At 41.8% G+C, this 5,775-nt stretch overlaps 1 pseudogene; it reads left to right on the top strand.

Moving 5' to 3' along the window:
* The first annotated feature begins 3,600 nt into the window (after window positions 1–3,600).
* Window positions 3,601–4,459, top strand: LOC104580884 (endoplasmic reticulum lectin 1 pseudogene; annotated as a pseudogene).
* The last annotated feature ends 1,316 nt before the right edge of the window (window positions 4,460–5,775 follow it).

Raw genomic sequence — 5,775 nt, 5'->3', positions numbered from 1 at the left:
TTTATTCTGATTTCCACTTAATATCATTACCAAGATTAGTCTGACTAGAAGTATTGTATTTGAATTGCCTTACCGTTCTGAAAAAAAAAATTCTTAATTTCTTTCATTCTCTTCCAAGGCAAAATTAAAATAATAATGAAAAGACAACTTGTCTCTATTTCAGTACCCCTGTTTCAGTAGATACTGCAACACCTTATAATGTTACACGTGTTTTGCTGACTGTGTTCTTAAAGTACTTAGTTACTTTCATGTTTATGTAAAAATGAAATGAGACATCTCTCTGCCTCTGTATTGCTAGCAAATATTTACTTAGAACATTTATTTAGAGAAAGGTAAAAATAACATCTAAGAGGATATTAAAGATACAGTATTTCCCCTAAGGAATTGTGACGTGCTCTGTAGTCACTACAGTTCAAACTATGAATACAAATGCTGACTATGAACTGTTTATGAATGAACTCCAGTCCAATGTTTCTTCACAGAAATTACTTGATACGTGATTTTGTACTTGAAGTGACTTGAACTGTGTGTCTTCAGGGAAGTAGTAAGATAGAAAATAATTGACATTCATCAGACTGTTATTATTACTCTTTGTTTTGTGTTTTGTTTTCCAAATTGTTTGTACTGAGTTAATTGGTAATTTGTTTCCAGTGGTAGCATTTTGCTTATATAAATCATTTGTGGATGTTATGCATTCTCTGGATAGCCCAATTTCTAAAAATCACCTGTGTCAAGGCTGTGTTCTTACAAGGCTCTCTATGTGGTTTTTCAGAGTTGGTCAGCTGTCTCTCCCTTTTCCATTGTTAGTCTGAATACTTGTCAGCTTTGCTGGGAAGGACAAAAGAGAGATTGTCCTATTCTATGTTGTAGCAGTGAACGCGTGCGTGCTACGTGCCTTCGAGGGAGCAGAATAGTTTAAGGAAGCAGAAAAATTCTTAGCTCATTTGTCATAGAATCGCAGAACTGTTAAGGTTGGAAGGGACTTCCAGTCATTGTCTAGTCTCACCCCCTGCTCAAATCAGGGTCACCTAATGAGGTTGTTCAGCACTTTGTCCAGTTGGGTTTTCAATATTTCCAAGGATGAAGACTCAGCAACTTCTCTGAGCAACTGCTTCCATATTTGACCAACCTTACAATAAAAAAGCTTTTCTTATGTTTAAATAGAATTTCCTCTAATTCAGTTTATGGCCATTGCTTCTTGTTTTTTCACTGGATACTACTGAGAAGACTTTGATTCTCCCATCAGGTGTTATACACAGTGATAAGGAAATTAAGGAGGGAAATGAGTGTGAGGCTCGTGAAATATGCCAGATGAACAAGTTGAAAAGCTATTTTTAAATCTTCTTGGCAATATTCTTTGATATGTCATGTTCTCAGAGAGTAAGAGACTAAAATTTCTTCTGGTTTTGCCAAAACTGTTTATGCTGCTAATGTGAAAAGATGTTTCTGCAACAACAATTGTTAATGTACAATAAAATATGATACGTATACTTAAAAGCAGCACATAACTATTGGCAAGTTATAATTAACATGTAATTCATATTACAGACAAGAAATTTTGATATTTTAGCATATCAAGTATATATTAAACTTTTTTCATCACTTACTGATTAAAGTATTTTTATTATTGTGTATTCTTTGTGTTGCATCATAGAATTGGCTCATTTGGGGAGGGTATGGGATCTGTTATACTCAGCTTTGGTCTTGTCAGATCAATGCACATTGTAATCAATGTGTTTATAATTACACTAGATTAACAATTAAGATTGCTTACTCTTTTCCTGTGTCTGTAATTATAGGATAGATCCTGTGCTGAATACATCCACTTAAATGATATGCTAGTTAGTGTGACGGTATTATGTTTGTTTGCCATAATATTAAAAAAATACATTAACGATAAGATCACTTAATGAACATGAAATAGTCTATTTCCATCCAGTTACTTTCTGGAAATTGAATAGTAAAGTATTTTCAAACCATTCTTTTAATATTGAAAGGTGAAAATTGAAGTGTGATCTTATAGAAATTCCCTGGGGTAAATGGCTTAGTGGTCTATAAAGGCCATTGTTTTATGTCTGACTATAGGAAGTTTGTTTATTGCTTTTGCTGTCATCTATATGTTTTATACTTCTTATACAGTGGTGCTGATATGTTGAAATACAGATAGACCTAAAGAATAATGAATTCAAATCCATTTAATCTACACTAATACATTTTATGTAAAACTAATGGAAGAGGCCTTCGCATCTGTCTTGAACCTAATGAACCTATCTTGATTGTTAGTCAAGACTGAAAGGAACTTGTTAATTGTAAAGTGCCATTCAGTTGTCCTGACCTCGAGTACCATGAAAGCAGGAAACTCAGCTGTCTGAGTTTTGACTCACTTTTGCTGCTGCTGAGGTCAGAAATTGGCCTATTAGTCAAGATTTATTTCACTTTGAAGACAGTACTTCACATTTGCATCTACTTTAACATGAATTTAGTTTTCAAAATTTTATTTTCAACAGCAAAGGAATCTGTGTATTGAAGTGTTGCAGTCAGCCTGGGGCCGGTGCGGGGCAGTGTCTCCTTGGCAGGGGGGGGGGGCGCTGAGCAGGGAGCTGCAGCCATGCGGCCAGCGCGTGACCAGGCAGCTCATTGGACGGCCTCACGGGCGGGTCGGCGCATGATCACCTGCCTGATTGGCTGGTTGGGTTGCTGGGCTCCAGGTGCTGCCCAGGCAGGGCGGGGGGTGGCTCCAGGATCAGAAACTATATAAGTTGTGTTTAACCCTAAATAAAGGTCTGTGGCTCAACATCATAGAGACCCTGCTCCTCAATATGCCTGCAAATGGCGCCCAATGTGGGGCTCGAAGATTAGCTGTTTCTCTGGTTGCACCGCCCAGCTGGATTCCGGGATTCACGCTGAAAGGAAGCGTAAGGATCAAGTTGAAAGGAAGCTTACTTTGTGTGCACCCTAAAAGCCTCTTGAAAGGAAAGAGGTAAGCGGCTGGGAACTACGGGTTCATACCTAACAAAGGAACAGAAGGACTGAGTCCGCTCCTTCACAAGATGCAGCAAATGGTGCCCGAACAGGGACAGAGATAGGCGACAGACGTGCTTGTCGCACCGGGGTATAGTTCGACTGAACGAAGGCTGAAAGGAAGCCGTGCGCACACAAGTGCCTCCTGCAGGACGGAGGTGAGCAGTCGAGAACGATGGGGAACTCCATGACCCAGGAGCAGAAGAATGCAGGAGAGGTGGCTGATTTGAAACAGAGCTTGATAGGGGCGCATGAGCAAGAACCACATCTAAATACTCATACAGTGTACGACCTGCCAACGTGGAATAAGGTCGGGGTGATGCTACGGGACAGGGCAGGCGTGACCGGCCGCGGAGGCTGGTGGCAACGGTTCGGTGGCCGCCTCGGCTCGCTCAGGTCGGTGCGACCCTCGGGCACCAAGATGGGGCGGCGGCGGCGCGGGCTGGTGCCGGGGGCGGCCGCACTGCTGGGCGGGATCCTGCTGCGGGCGGGCCGTGCCGCAGCTCCCCCTGCAGGGCGGCTCGGCACGGCACCGAGCCCAGCCTGCCTGCGAGCGAGGCTCTGTGTAACCACATCGTCATGACCGCTGCGGATATCCTTTCGCTCATGTCCAGTGGCAGTGAGGAAGAAAAGGACCGCAACGGTCCTACTCCAGGAGAATTGTTGGAACGCCTTTTTAAGAAGAGAAAGAAGCTGTTCAGAAAATAAACATCCAAGAATACTGTCTTGAGAAAATGATGATAAAGAGCCCTCTGTCAGAACCAGATCAAGAAGAAGAGGAAAATCCAAAAGAGAGTGCGAAAAGAGATACCTACAAAAAATACAGAAGAGTAAATGACCTGATACTATTCTGTAGAAATGGGAAATGGCACACCTTGTAGCTTCAGACAAAACCTACCTGGATCAAGCACAGTGATGTACACCTGCCATCCAGAAGCTAAGCACGAGATCTTCTCCGTAGCCAAAATCACAGCTTGTGAATATGAATGGGGTTATACTGACCCCTCTGTTATGCAGCCATCCTAAATATAGGTTCAGGGTTTCCCCTGTGAATGATTTCTTTTGCCAGCCACTGCCAGGAGCACCACTTAAACCCCGTAACCTGGAACAGTTGGAGAAACAGCAAGAATTGATGAAGATGCCTTTTAGAAGAATTGCGGAGGAAGAAATGCATTCAGCAAAAGAAATCTTCCATCCATAAACCAGTTGCTGTTGGAAACCACCAACTCTTGACTGTGGGAACAACCCATATCTCCAAACTGACTGATGAGCAACTTACAAAGGAGTTTATTAGTGGTTTCTACTGCTTCCATGGGGGGGTCGGTTGGTGGAAGTACGAATTCTGCTATGGCAAATATGTTACCATGACGATAAGGAAAGTGGACAAGGCCCCACCAATGCTGTGGTATTTTGGTGGAAGAGGACCATCCTAACCTAGTAATGCCATGGTGGAGGTGCGGGACCCAGGGACAGGCTGGTGGGAAAAGCAGTACCACTGATAACATGGGGGCGAGGGTATGCTTGTGTCTCCACAGATCAAAGCCTGCGGTGGATTCCTGCGCAATGGGTCTGACTGGCACTAGAAGCAGCTTCCTCCTCCCTTTCTGCATTATCCTCACTGGAACCATAATGGCAAAAAAAAAAAAAAAAAAACGGGGATATGTTGCAGTCAGCCTGGGGCCGATGCTGGGCAGTGTCTCCAGGGGAATAATCCAGAGATTAATTTGGCCTGCTGATGTCATTGCTTTAGCCTTCTCTGAAATTTGTGCTGCATTGGAATTAATTCTTTATTGGACCTACATGAAACTTCAGTGCTACCTTGGATGCAATTTATCCGTTATAGTCATTTTATTTTCGATATCCACCTGGCTGTATTCCATTGAAAGTCCAGCTGCTTTGGTCTGCACTTGATTCTGCTTTCAAGATTGTGTAGTGCAGCTGAACTCCATTTTATGACTGATCTGGGGTACCTTTCTTCACAGTGCTATATTTAGTAACTCTAGTCTACCTTTGATTATTCTCACAATACTTAAGTATACTGGTCTAAAGACTAGTCTACAATAGGGGCTAAGATTCTGCAAATGTTGTCTCAAAGTTTTTGATATAGACAAATGTATTTTCTGATGGTGTAACCAACCATTTTGTTTATTTTAAAAGCAGGGACCTCTTTTGAAAGGTATATTTTAAAGACAAGTGCTTATTTTAAAGTTGTTGTCTTTATGACCTCCATAATTAGAGAGTAGAAAATTTCAGTATACAGTCTCTTCTGAAGGCCAGGAAGCATGAGAAGAGTTGTAATATCTCTTTTGTAGTATCTGACCAGAAGAGGAAGAATCATTTAAAAAAAAAATCTTTATAATAGTGTGACCTTAGCCTTGTATGGGCAGGACCTACATGGGGATGCTCAGGTAAGTTATTTTGTGGATGGGGCACCATATATGGTTGTTGTGCAGAGAGGGAAAACATATCTGTTCCTGACAGAGGGAACTATGGGCAACTGGATGGGCATTAACACCTTTACATTGCTTTATGTCCCTTGTGGCTGGATTGCCTGCGCAGAGGACAATTGGCTCTGCTGCCAGTATTTTCCATTTTGGAAGATGAAGTTGTGCAATTGCAAAGATATGAGGGCTCAGGAAAACATATAGTTAGAAAATGAACTGTCAGAAATGCCTACCATCTTGGCAGAGCAGCAAAAAAAAAAAATGAAGACATTAACTGCGAAGACATACAATTCAGTTCATGCTGCATAGA

This window comes from Tinamus guttatus, unplaced genomic scaffold (genome assembly GCF_059628265.1).
Source record: "Tinamus guttatus ecotype Peru unplaced genomic scaffold, ASM5962826v1 Tinamus_guttatus_pri_ptg000316l, whole genome shotgun sequence".
Classification (NCBI taxonomy): domain Eukaryota; kingdom Metazoa; phylum Chordata; class Aves; order Tinamiformes; family Tinamidae; genus Tinamus; species Tinamus guttatus.
The sequence above is the reverse complement of the archived record's forward strand: the minus strand, read 5'-3'. Positions and strand labels throughout refer to the sequence as shown.